The sequence below is a fragment of the Pelobates fuscus genome, chromosome 13, assembly GCF_036172605.1.
Source record: "Pelobates fuscus isolate aPelFus1 chromosome 13, aPelFus1.pri, whole genome shotgun sequence".
Taxonomy (NCBI): domain Eukaryota; kingdom Metazoa; phylum Chordata; class Amphibia; order Anura; family Pelobatidae; genus Pelobates; species Pelobates fuscus.
In genome coordinates, this window is record NC_086329.1 from 49,759,764 (window position 1) to 49,778,352 (window position 18,589).

Consider the following 18,589-nt stretch of genomic DNA (forward strand, 5'->3'; position numbering starts at 1 on the left):
GGAAGGAAGAAGGAGAACAAGTTTGCCTTCGTTCTCGCCAAGTGAGAGTCCAGTGGCTTTTTGCATTTTTTGTTCAATCAAAAAATCTATTTTTTAACCAGCATAAGAGAGGTGCACCGGTCCTGGAGGTACTGCAATACCAGGTCAATGCGTGGAGTGGACAGAGCAAGCTCTTCTTCCATCTCCCTGTTCCAAAAATCCATTTAATATATGGTCCCCAGATAGGGGACGTATCAGATATTAAACTGATAAGAACAGATACTACACTTGATCTTAGCCAAAAGGCCGAGAAGCGATAACCAGAATGGGCGCCCAGCTACTCACCTGCCGTTCGCTGGCGCTTGTTCAGCTTGCGGTGAGCCTTGGGCACAGTGCCGCCTTTTCCTCATCTAGGTGTAAGCAGGCTACAAATAGCAACAGAGACAAAGTCACCAGAGCAGCAAACAACCTCTAAACCCTTGAAACCCAGCTCCCCTTCTTAACCTTGTCCATTCCTCCCCCTCCCCTCCAGACATACCTTGCACCTCTGTCTCTCCTGCTCAGCTGCTACCGCTGATAAGGTGCCTAACGAGGTTGCTGGATCACCTGGTCGGGTCCTCTTCAGCTGCAAGTAGGGTAGATAGAGCAAGCAATTAAGCACCACCTGCTGCTGATTGCTCGCAATCACTCAATAATGCAATTAATTAAACTTTTAATTGATTGATAACCTAGATGTTGCTCAGATTTCCCTCCAAAACGTTTGTGCTGTCATTGCAAAGACCAGCATGCTGCAGGCTGCAGCAAATTTGCATAATTAATCCCGCCCACTTTTCCAACACTGATAATGCACGCTGCCAGCCAGCCAGCCAGCCAGCCAGCCAGCCAGCCAGCCAGCCAGCCAGCCAGCAATACATACTCTGACTTCTTCACAATGGATATGTACTGGACACTTTTATTCCATGAAGTGATTACACAGATTTACATGATAACAATGATTAAATAAATACATGGGATCAGGTGAAAAGAATTGCATCGTGCACAGCACATGATAGAGAATAACAATCAGACTAGCGATCAATCCAAACGAAACAATAACAGTTAACAAACATTGCTACAAGTGTCCATAATTCAAGGAATGTCATGTTTTTGGTCCGTTCCGTCCAGGCTTCATTCAGGCATGCCATGCCGCAGACAGGGGGAGGCAGAGCTCGCACTTAGACAGAACAGAGAAAAAAGCAGGGAAGGAAGGAAGGAAGAAGGAGAACAAGTTTGCCTTCGTTCTCGCCAAGTGAGAGTCCAGTGGCTTTTTGCATTTTTTGTTCAATCAAAAAATCTATTTTTTAACCAGCATAAGAGAGGTGCACCGGTCCTGGAGGTACTGCAATACCAGGTCAATGCGTGGAGTGGACAGAGCAAGCTCTTCTTCCATCTCCCTGTTCCAAAAATCCATTTAATATATGGTCCCCAGATAGGGGACGTATCAGATATTAAACTGATAAGAACAGATACTACACTTGATCTTAGCCAAAAGGCCGAGAAGCGATAACCAGAATGGGCGCCCAGCTACTCACCTGCCGTTCGCTGGCGCTTGTTCAGCTTGCGGTGAGCCTTGGGCACAGTGCCGCCTTTTCCTCATCTAGGTGTAAGCAGGCTACAAATAGCAACAGAGACAAAGTCACCAGAGCAGCAAACAACCTCTAAACCCTTGAAACCCAGCTCCCCTTCTTAACCTTGTCCATTCCTCCCCCTCCCCTCCAGACATACCTTGCACCTCTGTCTCTCCTGCTCAGCTGCTACCGCTGATAAGGTGCCTAACGAGGTTGCTGGATCACCTGGTCGGGTCCTCTTCAGCTGCAAGTAGGGTAGATAGAGCAAGCAATTAAGCACCACCTGCTGCTGATTGCTCGCAATCACTCAATAATGCAATTAATTAAACTTTTAATTGATTGATAACCTAGATGTTGCTCAGATTTCCCTCCAAAACGTTTGTGCTGTCATTGCAAAGACCAGCATGCTGCAGGCTGCAGCAAATTTGCATAATTAATCCCGCCCACTTTTCCAACACTGATAATGCACGCTGCCAGCCAGCCAGCCAGCCAGCCAGCCAGCCAGCCAGCCAGCCAGCCAGCCAGCAATACATACTCTGACTTCTTCACAATGGATATGTACTGGACACTTTTATTCCATGAAGTGATTACACAGATTTACATGATAACAATGATTAAATAAATACATGGGATCAGGTGAAAAGAATTGCATCGTGCACAGCACATGATAGAGAATAACAATCAGACTAGCGATCAATCCAAACGAAACAATAACAGTTAACAAACATTGCTACAAGTGTCCATAATTCAAGGAATGTCATGTTTTTGGTCCGTTCCGTCCAGGCTTCATTCAGGCATGCCATGCCGCAGACAGGGGGAGGCAGAGCTCGCACTTAGACAGAACAGAGAAAAAAGCAGGGAAGGAAGGAAGGAAGAAGGAGAACAAGTTTGCCTTCGTTCTCGCCAAGTGAGAGTCCAGTGGCTTTTTGCATTTTTTGTTCAATCAAAAAATCTATTTTTTAACCAGCATAAGAGAGGTGCACCGGTCCTGGAGGTACTGCAATACCAGGTCAATGCGTGGAGTGGACAGAGCAAGCTCTTCTTCCATCTCCCTGTTCCAAAAATCCATTTAATATATGGTCCCCAGATAGGGGACGTATCAGATATTAAACTGATAAGAACAGATACTACACTTGATCTTAGCCAAAAGGCCGAGAAGCGATAACCAGAATGGGCGCCCAGCTACTCACCTGCCGTTCGCTGGCGCTTGTTCAGCTTGCGGTGAGCCTTGGGCACAGTGCCGCCTTTTCCTCATCTAGGTGTAAGCAGGCTACAAATAGCAACAGAGACAAAGTCACCAGAGCAGCAAACAACCTCTAAACCCTTGAAACCCAGCTCCCCTTCTTAACCTTGTCCATTCCTCCCCCTCCCCTCCAGACATACCTTGCACCTCTGTCTCTCCTGCTCAGCTGCTACCGCTGATAAGGTGCCTAACGAGGTTGCTGGATCACCTGGTCGGGTCCTCTTCAGCTGCAAGTAGGGTAGATAGAGCAAGCAATTAAGCACCACCTGCTGCTGATTGCTCGCAATCACTCAATAATGCAATTAATTAAACTTTTAATTGATTGATAACCTAGATGTTGCTCAGATTTCCCTCCAAAACGTTTGTGCTGTCATTGCAAAGACCAGCATGCTGCAGGCTGCAGCAAATTTGCATAATTAATCCCGCCCACTTTTCCAACACTGATAATGCACGCTGCCAGCCAGCCAGCCAGCCAGCCAGCCAGCCAGCCAGCCAGCCAGCCAGCCAGCAATACATACTCTGACTTCTTCACAATGGATATGTACTGGACACTTTTATTCCATGAAGTGATTACACAGATTTACATGATAACAATGATTAAATAAATACATGGGATCAGGTGAAAAGAATTGCATCGTGCACAGCACATGATAGAGAATAACAATCAGACTAGCGATCAATCCAAACGAAACAATAACAGTTAACAAACATTGCTACAAGTGTCCATAATTCAAGGAATGTCATGTTTTTGGTCCGTTCCGTCCAGGCTTCATTCAGGCATGCCATGCCGCAGACAGGGGGAGGCAGAGCTCGCACTTAGACAGAACAGAGAAAAAAGCAGGGAAGGAAGGAAGGAAGAAGGAGAACAAGTTTGCCTTCGTTCTCGCCAAGTGAGAGTCCAGTGGCTTTTTGCATTTTTTGTTCAATCAAAAAATCTATTTTTTAACCAGCATAAGAGAGGTGCACCGGTCCTGGAGGTACTGCAATACCAGGTCAATGCGTGGAGTGGACAGAGCAAGCTCTTCTTCCATCTCCCTGTTCCAAAAATCCATTTAATATATGGTCCCCAGATAGGGGACGTATCAGATATTAAACTGATAAGAACAGATACTACACTTGATCTTAGCCAAAAGGCCGAGAAGCGATAACCAGAATGGGCGCCCAGCTACTCACCTGCCGTTCGCTGGCGCTTGTTCAGCTTGCGGTGAGCCTTGGGCACAGTGCCGCCTTTTCCTCATCTAGGTGTAAGCAGGCTACAAATAGCAACAGAGACAAAGTCACCAGAGCAGCAAACAACCTCTAAACCCTTGAAACCCAGCTCCCCTTCTTAACCTTGTCCATTCCTCCCCCTCCCCTCCAGACATACCTTGCACCTCTGTCTCTCCTGCTCAGCTGCTACCGCTGATAAGGTGCCTAACGAGGTTGCTGGATCACCTGGTCGGGTCCTCTTCAGCTGCAAGTAGGGTAGATAGAGCAAGCAATTAAGCACCACCTGCTGCTGATTGCTCGCAATCACTCAATAATGCAATTAATTAAACTTTTAATTGATTGATAACCTAGATGTTGCTCAGATTTCCCTCCAAAACGTTTGTGCTGTCATTGCAAAGACCAGCATGCTGCAGGCTGCAGCAAATTTGCATAATTAATCCCGCCCACTTTTCCAACACTGATAATGCACGCTGCCAGCCAGCCAGCCAGCCAGCCAGCCAGCCAGCCAGCCAGCCAGCCAGCCAGCAATACATACTCTGACTTCTTCACAATGGATATGTACTGGACACTTTTATTCCATGAAGTGATTACACAGATTTACATGATAACAATGATTAAATAAATACATGGGATCAGGTGAAAAGAATTGCATCGTGCACAGCACATGATAGAGAATAACAATCAGACTAGCGATCAATCCAAACGAAACAATAACAGTTAACAAACATTGCTACAAGTGTCCATAATTCAAGGAATGTCATGTTTTTGGTCCGTTCCGTCCAGGCTTCATTCAGGCATGCCATGCCGCAGACAGGGGGAGGCAGAGCTCGCACTTAGACAGAACAGAGAAAAAAGCAGGGAAGGAAGGAAGAAGGAGAACAAGTTTGCCTTCGTTCTCGCCAAGTGAGAGTCCAGTGGCTTTTTGCATTTTTTGTTCAATCAAAAAATCTATTTTTTAACCAGCATAAGAGAGGTGCACCGGTCCTGGAGGTACTGCAATACCAGGTCAATGCGTGGAGTGGACAGAGCAAGCTCTTCTTCCATCTCCCTGTTCCAAAAATCCATTTAATATATGGTCCCCAGATAGGGGACGTATCAGATATTAAACTGATAAGAACAGATTTTTTTTTTTTTTTTTTTTTTTTTAAACCACTCAGTCACAGAGCATTTTCCTCCAGATGATATTCAAGGAATCTCTCAGATAACATCCTCATGGTCTTTTTCAGTAAAATTTAATAATAAACACAACACAGCAATAAACCAACAAAACCCCACCACCACCCCAAAAACCACAGCAAACCCCCACACCAAAATCACTACAAAAATTAATACCTACCCCATTCATCCTTTCATTCATACTTACCCCTATGTTATTCCTTTAAACACACAAAAACATCTACACATTATTAACATAATAACCATACAACCCACCACCCACCATTACCAATATCCACCGCTTGTTTTCCATCAAACCTAAATAAAAACCAACATATGCATTAATCCAATTTTTAAACACCGTTTTTCCTCAACACAAATTTTTTTTTTTTTTTTTTTTTCTTCTTCTTTAATATACAAATATTTCCACATAACCCAACACCCAACACAACCCCCCACCATACCAATACCCACCATTACTCTTCCATTACCCTCCACCCTCCATTAAGATTTTCTTCTTGAACCTATTCAAAAAATACAAAATATACATATTATTTACATCAAAACAAATCCATCCCTACCCACCATCTTTTCTGATAACATAATACAATAATTAGTTACAAAAAACCTTTCCTCATTTCACGTAATACCTCATTAACCATTAATTATATAAAATATAAAAAAACAAACAAAAAACACCACCTACCACCACCCATCTTACTATGCACACCATTTTTTCCATTTTTTTGTCTTCCATACACCCTCAGCATCCAATTCACCCTTTCGTCTTACATCCATCAAATAGTACAAATACAATCTTCCTCGAATCATTCTCACACAACCATCCACAGAAATACTTTCTTTCTTAAATATCAATAAATTCCTTACATCCCAAATAACCTCTTTAATACATCCCATCATCAACCATAACACTCTCTCTTTTTCTTTTTCTATCTTACATATACCAAACATTAACACTTCAAACGTAAATACCTGTATTCCAGACAACCCTATAACCAATTTCAACAATTTCTTTAAAACCTCCCGAACAAAATCACAGTTCCACAACATATGCACAATATTTTCTCTTCCACCACATCCATCCCTCGGACACACATCAGATCTTACCAGCCTTCTTCCATACTGAAATTCTCGCGTTTTCAAAACATTATGTATACTCATCCATGCAACATCTCTCTGTCTATTTAGAATTTCTCTTCCATTCAATCTCTTCCATACATCTTTACTTTGTCCAATTGTCAACCCATCAATCCCCAACATTTCTTCTCTATTTTTTATAATATTAAAAACTTTCTTCTTCTCACACCATTCATCTTTTGACACATTCTCCAACTCATATTTCTTTATACATACTTCAATCTTTTCATAAAACCACGGTGCATTTAAACAAACAGGTTTTTTTCTATCCAAAACATACAATCCATATCTTCTTAATACCATTCCAGCCTCGTATTTCAACATACATGCAATCATACTATCTTTTAAACTTAATTTCATACACACTCTTACATACTGTATTAATAAAAACTGTTCTAAATCTGGAACACCCATACCACCATTCTCTCTCATCTTCATCACTTTCTTTCTATTCAAACTTTCCATCCTACTCCCCCAAAAAAATAAAAACATTATTCTGACTAACTTTCTCAAACTCTTATTATCTACAGGAAACACATAATTTAAATACAATATTATTGGGATTAACACTGCCTTTATAATTAAAACCTTACCTTCAAATGATAAAACTCTCTCATTCCAAAATCCAATCTTCTGATTCACTCGATTTACTACTTTCTTCCAACTTTCTTTCCCTTTTAAACCATCATCAAACTTCACCCCTAACACTTCAATTTCATTCTCAACCACTGGCCATCCACACAATTCCAACTCTCTCCATCTACCAAACGATTTACATGCACATTTACTCCAATTTACTTTAAAACCACTTGCCATACAAAAAATCTCAACCAATAATTTAACCCGCCTCAACCCTGCTTGTGTTTTACAAATCACAGTCACATCATCCATATAGCCAATTACTTTCAAACTCCTCGCACCACTACCTGGGATCTCCACTCCTCTCACCATTTTATCATTCCTTATACTCTGAAGTAGCGGTTCAATCACACATATAAAAAGTACAGGGGACAGAGGGCACCCCTGTCTAACTCCAGACATTACTTGAAAGGCATCAGTCATCCACCCATTCACTTGAACTACACTCTCAATATCTTTATACATACACTTAATCCATTCCAATAATTTACTAGGCACACCCATTCTTTCTAATACCTTAAACATAAAATCATGCGCTACTCTATCATATGCCTTTTCAAAATCAATCGTAGCAACCGCTACTTCTTGTTTTCTCTCCATACAATCAAATAAAACATCTCTCAACCCAATCAAGCTTTCTGCAATCTGTCTCCCAGGTACTGCACATATTTGCTCTTCACCAATCATATCTTCAATCACCCCTTTCATTCTATTCGCAATTAACTTTGCTAAAATCTTATAATCTACATTTAACAGGGTAATTGGTCTCCAATTTTTTATATCATTCTTATCACCTTTTTTAAAAATTAACACAATCACACCTTTTTTCATAGATTCAGACAATTCACCCATACTCAAAACATACTTACATACTTCTACAAAATCATCCCCAATCACTTCCCAACACATCCTATAAAATTCCACTGGTAATCCATCACAGCCCGGTGTTTTATTTAATTTCAAATTCATCATTGTATCACTCACTTCTTTTTTCCCAATCTCTCTTATTAATCCATCCACATCTTCTCTTTTTACACCCTTTTCAATTTTTTCCAATAATTCATTCTCTAAACACCTATCCCTTTCACGCTCAGCATACAATTTCCCATAAAAAGTTTCAATTTCTTTCAACATTTGCTCTTTATCATTCATTAAGACCCCATCTTCACTTACAATCCCTTCTATACTTTTTCTACATTCATACGCCTTTCTAAAAAAATATCTTGTACACTTTTCATCTTTCTCCAACACATCCATTCTTGCAGCAAACACAATCTTCCGACCTCTTTCTTCCAAACACTTCTTCTTTTCATCCCTCGCCATTTCCAACTCTTCTTTAACATCCCATCCTAAATCACGCAATTTACACAAATAATCTATTCTCTTTCTCCACCCATCAAAACATTCTCTCTCTTTTTTAGCTTTAGCCCAACCTCTTTTAATAAAATATTCTTTTGTTTTAATCTTTATCCACTCCCACCAATCAATTACTCTAATAAAATCATTTTTACATTCTCTCCACCTTTTATACATTAAAAAATAATCTTCTTTAACAACTTCATCCATCAACATACTTACATTCATCTTCCATACTCCTTTTCCAAATTCCAATTTTTCATCCATTCTTACCGTACATTCTAACATCACATGGTCTGTAAAACATACCCTGTGCATAGTAAGATTATCTGCTATAACACCCTGTGAAACAAAACAAAAATCGATCCGTGATTTCACGTTTCCTTTATCACTAAAAAATGAATACACCTCCTTATCTTTTGCTGCCGTCACCATATCCGTATACCCAAATTCTTTAATCATTTTATTTAATTTTCTCCCCGTTGCATCTAATTCATACTCTACCCCTTGGCCCACCCTATCCTCCCTCCTTATTATACAATTAAAATCTCCCACCAAAAAACTTAAATCCCTTCCCGGTAAATACATTTCCAAACACTCTAAAACATCCATTCTTTCCCTCCTATTTACAGGTGCATACATATTTATAACCCTATACCTCGTGCCCCTATGCAAAAATCTTATAATCAACAACCTCCCCGAAACCACTTCCAAGACATCAATTATTTCAACATCCCACCCTCTAAATACAATTGCAACCCCTTCATTCTTCCCACCACCAAATGAAAAAAAAGCAGGTCCGATATTCCACTTAGCCTCCTGCGGTTTGAAACTTAAACCAATTTCCTGTAAACAAAACAGAGTACATGTTATGGTCTTCAACAAATCAAAAACCATAGCTCTCCTTGTTACACTTTTTATACTTCTCACATTAAGTGAGCCTATAGAAATCATTGATCAGAGTTTCCTCATCATTTCACGTGCCTTCATCAGACTCCTCACTTCTGTCCGTGGACTGCATCCCAGGAATCTTAACCATAGTTCCAGAGGCTGCGCCACCAGACGTCTCTGCCCCTGAAACCCCCTCAAGCTCTTTCAAACCTTTTGAAAGTTCTTTAGAAAGCTTCCTACTTTTCCTCCTTTTTTTTAAAGGGCCAGCTTTCACCTCTTCCTCATCAGAAACTACCAAAGTCGAAGGGGTTTCTTCCACTTCCATAATAACTCCTTCTTCAGCAGCTACTCCTTCTTCTTCCTCCACCTGCTGTGCTGCTTTTTTCTGCTGATCTTCCGCCATTATTCTGGCATGCTCCCTCTCAATCTCTTCTTGTGTTTTTATTTTTGTACCAAACGTAGGTATAAAGGGAATTCTTACCTTTCCCATCAGTCTCCTTATTCCAGGCTTTTCTGCCACCTCAGCTCCATCCAGCCCCACTGTAGCTTCACCTCCAGTTTCCTCACGCTGTAAGTTAGGACATGTTCTAGCCATGTGTCTTTCCGACCCACAAAGGTCACACTTCCTCCGTTCGTCACACTCAGCTGCAGTGTGACCCTCGCCAAAACAGTTTCGGCAACACATCCCCTTATCACACGTGTCTGCCAAATGTCCGAACTGAAAACAGTTACGGCAAAACATTGGCTGCCCTGGATAAAATAAATATCCTCTATTGCCACCAATAGAAAAATTCTGGGGCGGATGTTTCAGCCCGCTGAACTCCATTGGATCCGATCTCAGAGTAACAAAAAACTTTCTTTTGCCATTATAAACCCCATACATATTTAGCAGTTTCAATGGCTTCGATACATTAGAACAATACCTACTTAGAAAGGCCATAATTTCTTCGTCAGAGACGAAGGGATTATACATATGCACCACCAACGGGATTTTAGACACAGGCACATAAGGGATAAAAGTCATACCTTGAAGAATAGGCTCAGATTCTTTCTGCTGCTTTCTTCCCATTACTGTATTTACCTGGTCCTGTTCCACGAAGGTGACGTCATATATCCCCCTGGCAGGAAAATCCTGGACACAAAAAAGCCAATCACGGGGCACTTTCAGCAACTGCTCCAGTACTTCTTTTTGCACGGTGAATAATGACACAGCTCTCCTCCTCTCCTCAGACACCACAACTCGAATGCTCTTCGGATAGGCTGGCGCACCACGCTCCATCCTGGGATCACTCCTCGTTTCCAGTACCCGGCTCAGGTCGCCCCCCAATAGCAGCAGCCGGACTGCGTCCTCCAAGGAAGACACAGCCGGAAGGCAGAGGGACTAGCGTCACCAGGCACCGGAACCTTCTGACCAGACCAGCTGTTACACTTGATCTTAGCCAAAAGGCCGAGAAGCGATAACCAGAATGGGCGCCCAGCTACTCACCTGCCGTTCGCTGGCGCTTGTTCAGCTTGCGGTGAGCCTTGGGCACAGTGCCGCCTTTTCCTCATCTAGGTGTAAGCAGGCTACAAATAGCAACAGAGACAAAGTCACCAGAGCAGCAAACAACCTCTAAACCCTTGAAACCCAGCTCCCCTTCTTAACCTTGTCCATTCCTCCCCCTCCCCTCCAGACATACCTTGCACCTCTGTCTCTCCTGCTCAGCTGCTACCGCTGATAAGGTGCCTAACGAGGTTGCTGGATCACCTGGTCGGGTCCTCTTCAGCTGCAAGTAGGGTAGATAGAGCAAGCAATTAAGCACCACCTGCTGCTGATTGCTCGCAATCACTCAATAATGCAATTAATTAAACTTTTAATTGATTGATAACCTAGATGTTGCTCAGATTTCCCTCCAAAACGTTTGTGCTGTCATTGCAAAGACCAGCATGCTGCAGGCTGCAGCAAATTTGCATAATTAATCCCGCCCACTTTTCCAACACTGATAATGCACGCTGCCAGCCAGCCAGCCAGCCAGCCAGCAATACATACTCTGACTTCTTCACAATGGATATGTACTGGACACTTTTATTCCATGAAGTGATTACACAGATTTACATGATAACAATGATTAAATAAATACATGGGATCAGGTGAAAAGAATTGCATCGTGCACAGCACATGATAGAGAATAACAATCAGACTAGCGATCAATCCAAACGAAACAATAACAGTTAACAAACATTGCTACAAGTGTCCATAATTCAAGGAATGTCATGTTTTTGGTCCGTTCCGTCCAGGCTTCATTCAGGCATGCCATGCCGCAGACAGGGGGAGGCAGAGCTCGCACTTAGACAGAACAGAGAAAAAAGCAGGGAAGGAAGGAAGAAGGAGAACAAGTTTGCCTTCGTTCTCGCCAAGTGAGAGTCCAGTGGCTTTTTGCATTTTTTGTTCAATCAAAAAATCTATTTTTTAACCAGCATAAGAGAGGTGCACCGGTCCTGGAGGTACTGCAATACCAGGTCAATGCGTGGAGTGGACAGAGCAAGCTCTTCTTCCATCTCCCTGTTCCAAAAATCCATTTAATATATGGTCCCCAGATAGGGGACGTATCAGATATTAAACTGATAAGAACAGATACTACACTTGATCTTAGCCAAAAGGCCGAGAAGCGATAACCAGAATGGGCGCCCAGCTACTCACCTGCCGTTCGCTGGCGCTTGTTCAGCTTGCGGTGAGCCTTGGGCACAGTGCCGCCTTTTCCTCATCTAGGTGTAAGCAGGCTACAAATAGCAACAGAGACAAAGTCACCAGAGCAGCAAACAACCTCTAAACCCTTGAAACCCAGCTCCCCTTCTTAACCTTGTCCATTCCTCCCCCTCCCCTCCAGACATACCTTGCACCTCTGTCTCTCCTGCTCAGCTGCTACCGCTGATAAGGTGCCTAACGAGGTTGCTGGATCACCTGGTCGGGTCCTCTTCAGCTGCAAGTAGGGTAGATAGAGCAAGCAATTAAGCACCACCTGCTGCTGATTGCTCGCAATCACTCAATAATGCAATTAATTAAACTTTTAATTGATTGATAACCTAGATGTTGCTCAGATTTCCCTCCAAAACGTTTGTGCTGTCATTGCAAAGACCAGCATGCTGCAGGCTGCAGCAAATTTGCATAATTAATCCCGCCCACTTTTCCAACACTGATAATGCACGCTGCCAGCCAGCCAGCCAGCCAGCCAGCCAGCCAGCCAGCAATACATACTCTGACTTCTTCACAATGGATATGTACTGGACACTTTTATTCCATGAAGTGATTACACAGATTTACATGATAACAATGATTAAATAAATACATGGGATCAGGTGAAAAGAATTGCATCGTGCACAGCACATGATAGAGAATAACAATCAGACTAGCGATCAATCCAAACGAAACAATAACAGTTAACAAACATTGCTACAAGTGTCCATAATTCAAGGAATGTCATGTTTTTGGTCCGTTCCGTCCAGGCTTCATTCAGGCATGCCATGCCGCAGACAGGGGGAGGCAGAGCTCGCACTTAGACAGAACAGAGAAAAAAGCAGGGAAGGAAGGAAGAAGGAGAACAAGTTTGCCTTCGTTCTCGCCAAGTGAGAGTCCAGTGGCTTTTTGCATTTTTTGTTCAATCAAAAAATCTATTTTTTAACCAGCATAAGAGAGGTGCACCGGTCCTGGAGGTACTGCAATACCAGGTCAATGCGTGGAGTGGACAGAGCAAGCTCTTCTTCCATCTCCCTGTTCCAAAAATCCATTTAATATATGGTCCCCAGATAGGGGACGTATCAGATATTAAACTGATAAGAACAGATACTACACTTGATCTTAGCCAAAAGGCCGAGAAGCGATAACCAGAATGGGCGCCCAGCTACTCACCTGCCGTTCGCTGGCGCTTGTTCAGCTTGCGGTGAGCCTTGGGCACAGTGCCGCCTTTTCCTCATCTAGGTGTAAGCAGGCTACAAATAGCAACAGAGACAAAGTCACCAGAGCAGCAAACAACCTCTAAACCCTTGAAACCCAGCTCCCCTTCTTAACCTTGTCCATTCCTCCCCCTCCCCTCCAGACATACCTTGCACCTCTGTCTCTCCTGCTCAGCTGCTACCGCTGATAAGGTGCCTAACGAGGTTGCTGGATCACCTGGTCGGGTCCTCTTCAGCTGCAAGTAGGGTAGATAGAGCAAGCAATTAAGCACCACCTGCTGCTGATTGCTCGCAATCACTCAATAATGCAATTAATTAAACTTTTAATTGATTGATAACCTAGATGTTGCTCAGATTTCCCTCCAAAACGTTTGTGCTGTCATTGCAAAGACCAGCATGCTGCAGGCTGCAGCAAATTTGCATAATTAATCCCGCCCACTTTTCCAACACTGATAATGCACGCTGCCAGCCAGCCAGCCAGCCAGCCAGCCAGCCAGCCAGCCAGCCAGCAATACATACTCTGACTTCTTCACAATGGATATGTACTGGACACTTTTATTCCATGAAGTGATTACACAGATTTACATGATAACAATGATTAAATAAATACATGGGATCAGGTGAAAAGAATTGCATCGTGCACAGCACATGATAGAGAATAACAATCAGACTAGCGATCAATCCAAACGAAACAATAACAGTTAACAAACATTGCTACAAGTGTCCATAATTCAAGGAATGTCATGTTTTTGGTCCGTTCCGTCCAGGCTTCATTCAGGCATGCCATGCCGCAGACAGGGGGAGGCAGAGCTCGCACTTAGACAGAACAGAGAAAAAAGCAGGGAAGGAAGGAAGAAGGAGAACAAGTTTGCCTTCGTTCTCGCCAAGTGAGAGTCCAGTGGCTTTTTGCATTTTTTGTTCAATCAAAAAATCTATTTTTTAACCAGCATAAGAGAGGTGCACCGGTCCTGGAGGTACTGCAATACCAGGTCAATGCGTGGAGTGGACAGAGCAAGCTCTTCTTCCATCTCCCTGTTCCAAAAATCCATTTAATATATGGTCCCCAGATAGGGGACGTATCAGATATTAAACTGATAAGAACAGATACTACACTTGATCTTAGCCAAAAGGCCGAGAAGCGATAACCAGAATGGGCGCCCAGCTACTCACCTGCCGTTCGCTGGCGCTTGTTCAGCTTGCGGTGAGCCTTGGCCACAGTGCTGCCTGCCTGCCGCCTTTTCCTCATCTAGCTGTAAGCTGGCTACAAATAGCAACAGAGACAAAGTCACCACCAGAGCAGCAAACAACCTCTAAACCCTTGAAACCCAGCTCCCCTTCTTAACCTTGTCCATTCATTCCTCCCCCTCCCCTCCAGACATACCTTGCACCTCTGTCTCTCCTGCTCAGCTGCTACCGCTGATAAGGTGCCTAACGAGGTTGCTGGATCACCTGGTCTGTCTGTTCCTCTTCAGCTGCAAGTAGGGTAGATAGAGCAAGCAATTAAGCACCACCTGCTGCTGATTGCTCGCAATCACTCAATAATGCAATTAATTAAACTTTTAATTGATTGATAACCTAGATGTTGCTCAGATTTCCCTCCAAAACGTTTGTGCTGTCATTGCAAAGACCAGCATGCTGCAGGCTGCAGCAAATTTGCATAATTAATCCCGCCCACTTTTCCAACACTGATAATGCACGCTGCCAGCCAGCCAGCCAGCCAGCCAGCCAGCCAGCAATACATACTCTGACTTCTTCACAATGGATATGTACTGGACACTTTTATTCCATGAAGTGATTACACAGATTTACATGATAACAATGATTAAATAAATACATGGGATCAGGTGAACAGAATTGCATCGTGCACAGCACATGATAGAGAATAACAATCAGACTAGCGATCAATCCAAACGAAACAATAACAGTTAACAAACATTGCTACAAGTGTCCATAATTCAAGGAATGTCATGTTTTTGGTCCGTTCCGTCCAGGCTTCATTCAGGCATCATGCCATGCCGCAGACAGGGGGAGGCAGAGCTCGCACTTAGACAGAACAGAGAAAAAAGCAGGGAAGGAAGGAAGAAGGAGAACAAGTTTGCCTTCGTTCTCGCCAAGTGAGAGTCCAGTGGCTTTTTGCATTTTTTGTTCAATCAAAAAATCTATTTTTTAACCAGCATAAGAGAGGTGCACCGGTCCTGGAGGTACTGCAATACCAGGTCAATGCGTGGAGTGGACAGAGCAAGCTCTTCTTCCATCTCCCTGTTCCAAAAATCCATTTAATATATGGTCCCCAGATAGGGGACGTATCAGATATTAAACTGATAAGAACAGATTTTTTTTTTTTTTTTTTTTTTTTTTAACCACTCAGTCACAGAGCTTTTCCTCCAGTTGAAATTCAAGGAACCTCTCAATAACATCATCATGATCTTTGCAATAAAATAATAATAAGAAATAAACATCACATAAATCACAAATAAACAATTCCCACCACCCTCAAATCACAGCAAACCACCCACCCATCGAAAAAACCCCCACTGCAAACACATTAAAACAAAGGATTCTTACCTTCCTACTTACCCCATATATTTAGCATTCAAATAAATATCATAGTACATTGATAAACCCACACACCCCACCACCCAACATTACCTATACCCACCTCCGTTCTTCCATTTTTAGCCTACATAAAAATCAAATGGTACAGATTAATTCAATCACAAATCATCAATATTTACATAATAAACCCCTATATTTTTTTTTTTTTTTTTTTTTTTTTTTTTTTTTTTTCAATACTTATACATATTTACTTCAATATCTAATTAACACATAAATATATACATAACTTTGTCAATAAACACCCACCCCCCTCCATTTCATGTACAACTTTTTTACCTTCCTATTAAATCACACAAACCCGCCACCTGCTTCCTCTCTACGCACACCATTTTTTCCATTTTTTGGTTTTCCAAATACCTTCAGCATCCATTTCACCAAACTTTCTCACATCTCTCAAGTAATATAAATACATTTTACCTTTAATCATTCGTACACACGCATCCCTTGTTAAACATTCTTTTTTGAAAACAATTAAATTCCTCACATCCCACACTGTCTCTTTTATACAAGCCATTAACATCCACAAAATTCTCTCCTTCACTCCCTCAATCTTACCCTCACCAAACATTAGAACTTCATAAGAAAAAACAGAAATACCAGTCAATCCTACTACCATCTTCAATAATTTTCCCATCAATTCTCTAACAAACACACAATTCCAAAAAACATGTACAACATTTTCTCTCCCTCCACAACCTTCCCTCGGACACATTTCAGACCTCGCTAACCTTCTTCCATACTGTACCTCTCTCGTTGCCAAACAATTATGCACTGCCATCCACGCTATATCCCTCTGTCTATTAGCTATTTCTATCTCATTTATCCTCTTCCACACTCTTATACTCTGATTTTCATTCAAACCATCAATACCAATTACAGTTTCCTTCTCATCTAAAATTTTAAAAACCTTTTTCTTGTCACACCATTCCTCACTGGAAACATTCTGCAAACCATACTTACACATACAAACTTCAATCCTCTTATAAAACCAGGGTAAAATTAAACACAATGGTTTAGTCTGTTCCACCATACACAAACCATACTTTCTCAAACTCATTCCAGCAGCATACTTCAACATACATGCAATCACATTGTCTTTTTTACTGATTCTGATACACATTCGAACATAATGAATTAATAAAAATCTACTCACATCCGGAACATTCATACCCCCATTTTTGCGTTGTTTTACCACTTTCACTCTTTCCAATCTTTCCATTCTACTCCCCCAGAAAAACAAAAAAATTATTCTAATTAACTTTCTTAAACTTTTATCATTAATAGGAAAAACAAAATTTAAATATAACATAATAGGTAACAGGATTGCTTTAATAATTAATACCTTGCCCTCAAACGATAACACTCTATCATTCCACAAGCCAATCTTCTGATTCACACGACAAACTACTCTATTCCAACTCTCTTTCCCTTTTAATTCTTCATCGTATTTAACTCCCAACACTTCAATCTCATTCTCAACCACTGGCCATCCACATAACTCTAACTCACTCCATCTCCCAAAAGCTTTACAGGCACATTTATCCCAATTTACTCTAAAACCACTAGTCATACAAAACACTTCCACTAACAATTTCACTCTCCGTAAACCAGCTTGCGTTCTACATATTACAGTTACGTCATCCATGTAGCCGATCACTTTCAAACTCCTCGCATTACTCCCTGGAACTTCAACACCCCTCACCACTTTGTCATTCATAATACTACGTAATAAAGGTTCAATCACGCAAATAAATAGCACCGGCGACAAGGGGCAACCTTGTCTCACTCCTGAATGCACACTAAAGCTTTTTGTCATCCACCCATTTACTTGCACCACACTCTCAATCCCCTCATATAAACATTTAATCCAATTTATCACTTTCGTCGGCAAACCCATTCTATCTAAAATCTCAAACATAAACTCATGCGCAACTCTATCATACGCTTTTTCAAAGTCTATTGTTGCAATCGCCACTTCAATTTTCCTCTCCTTACAAAACCACAATACATCTCTCAGAACAATCAAACTCTCTGCAATCTGTCTACCAGGCACAGCACACACTTGCTCCTCTCCCACCATACTTACAATCACTTCTTTCATTCTATTAGCAATCACCTTCGCTATGATTTTGTAATCAACATTTAACAGTGTTATCGGCCTCCAATTTCTCAAGTCGCTCCTTTCACCCTTTTTATAAATTAACACAATTACTCCCTTTCTCATAGATTCAGACAACATACCATGACATAAAACCAACTTACATACTTCAACAAAATCTTCCTCAATTACCTCCCAAAACATCCGATAAAATTCAACAGATAAACCATCACTCCCTGGAGTTTTATTACATTTAAACTGAGAAATAGTATCAATTACCTCCTTCTTATTCACGTCTCTTTCTAACCACCTCGCATCATCTTCACTCAATCTATTCTCAATACCAGTCAACACTTCCTCTTCTGAACTAACATTTCGCTTTTTTTCCCCATATAAATGCTTATAAAACTTTCTTACTTCATCCAACATTTTCTCCTTACTTTGAACTAATTCACCTTCCTCATTCAAAACTCCATCCATCCCTTTTCTACATTCATACGCTTTTTTAAAAAAGAATCTCGTGCATTTCTCATCATTTTCCATTACTTTCAACTTAGCTGCAAAAACAATCTTTCTACCTAAAGCTTCCAAACATTTTCCTCTATTTTCTCTTGCCTCCTTCAATTCATCATCCACCTCCCATCCACCTTCTCTCAATTTACACAAATAGTCTATCCTTCTTCGAAATTTATCCAAACACTCACTTTC

At 41.7% G+C, this 18,589-nt stretch overlaps 7 non-coding genes and 2 pseudogenes across 7 annotated transcripts; all 9 read right to left on the bottom strand.

Annotated features, from left to right (window-relative positions):
- Positions 1-106: 106 nt before the first annotated feature.
- On the bottom strand, positions 107-297 carry LOC134583987 (U2 spliceosomal RNA). The gene has a single exon (XR_010086348.1). It is a non-coding gene; the product is annotated as a U2 spliceosomal RNA (small nuclear RNA).
- A 1,035-nt stretch (positions 298-1,332) lies between these two features.
- LOC134583988 (U2 spliceosomal RNA) lies at positions 1,333-1,523 on the bottom strand. The gene has a single exon (XR_010086349.1). It is a non-coding gene; the product is annotated as a U2 spliceosomal RNA (small nuclear RNA).
- A 1,035-nt stretch (positions 1,524-2,558) lies between these two features.
- LOC134583989 (U2 spliceosomal RNA) lies at positions 2,559-2,749 on the bottom strand. The gene has a single exon (XR_010086350.1). It is a non-coding gene; the product is annotated as a U2 spliceosomal RNA (small nuclear RNA).
- Positions 2,750-3,784: 1,035 nt separating this feature from the next.
- LOC134583991 (U2 spliceosomal RNA) lies at positions 3,785-3,975 on the bottom strand. The gene has a single exon (XR_010086351.1). It is a non-coding gene; the product is annotated as a U2 spliceosomal RNA (small nuclear RNA).
- Positions 3,976-5,006: 1,031 nt separating this feature from the next.
- On the bottom strand, positions 5,007-5,223 carry LOC134584188 (U2 spliceosomal RNA; annotated as a pseudogene).
- Positions 5,224-11,699: 6,476 nt separating this feature from the next.
- LOC134583992 (U2 spliceosomal RNA) lies at positions 11,700-11,890 on the bottom strand. The gene has a single exon (XR_010086352.1). It is a non-coding gene; the product is annotated as a U2 spliceosomal RNA (small nuclear RNA).
- Positions 11,891-12,905: 1,015 nt separating this feature from the next.
- LOC134583993 (U2 spliceosomal RNA) lies at positions 12,906-13,096 on the bottom strand. The gene has a single exon (XR_010086353.1). It is a non-coding gene; the product is annotated as a U2 spliceosomal RNA (small nuclear RNA).
- Positions 13,097-14,119: 1,023 nt separating this feature from the next.
- Positions 14,120-14,310, bottom strand: LOC134583994 (U2 spliceosomal RNA). Its single transcript, XR_010086354.1, has one exon. It is a non-coding gene; the product is annotated as a U2 spliceosomal RNA (small nuclear RNA).
- Positions 14,311-15,346: 1,036 nt separating this feature from the next.
- LOC134584192 (U2 spliceosomal RNA) lies at positions 15,347-15,547 on the bottom strand (annotated as a pseudogene).
- Positions 15,548-18,589: the final 3,042 nt, after the last annotated feature.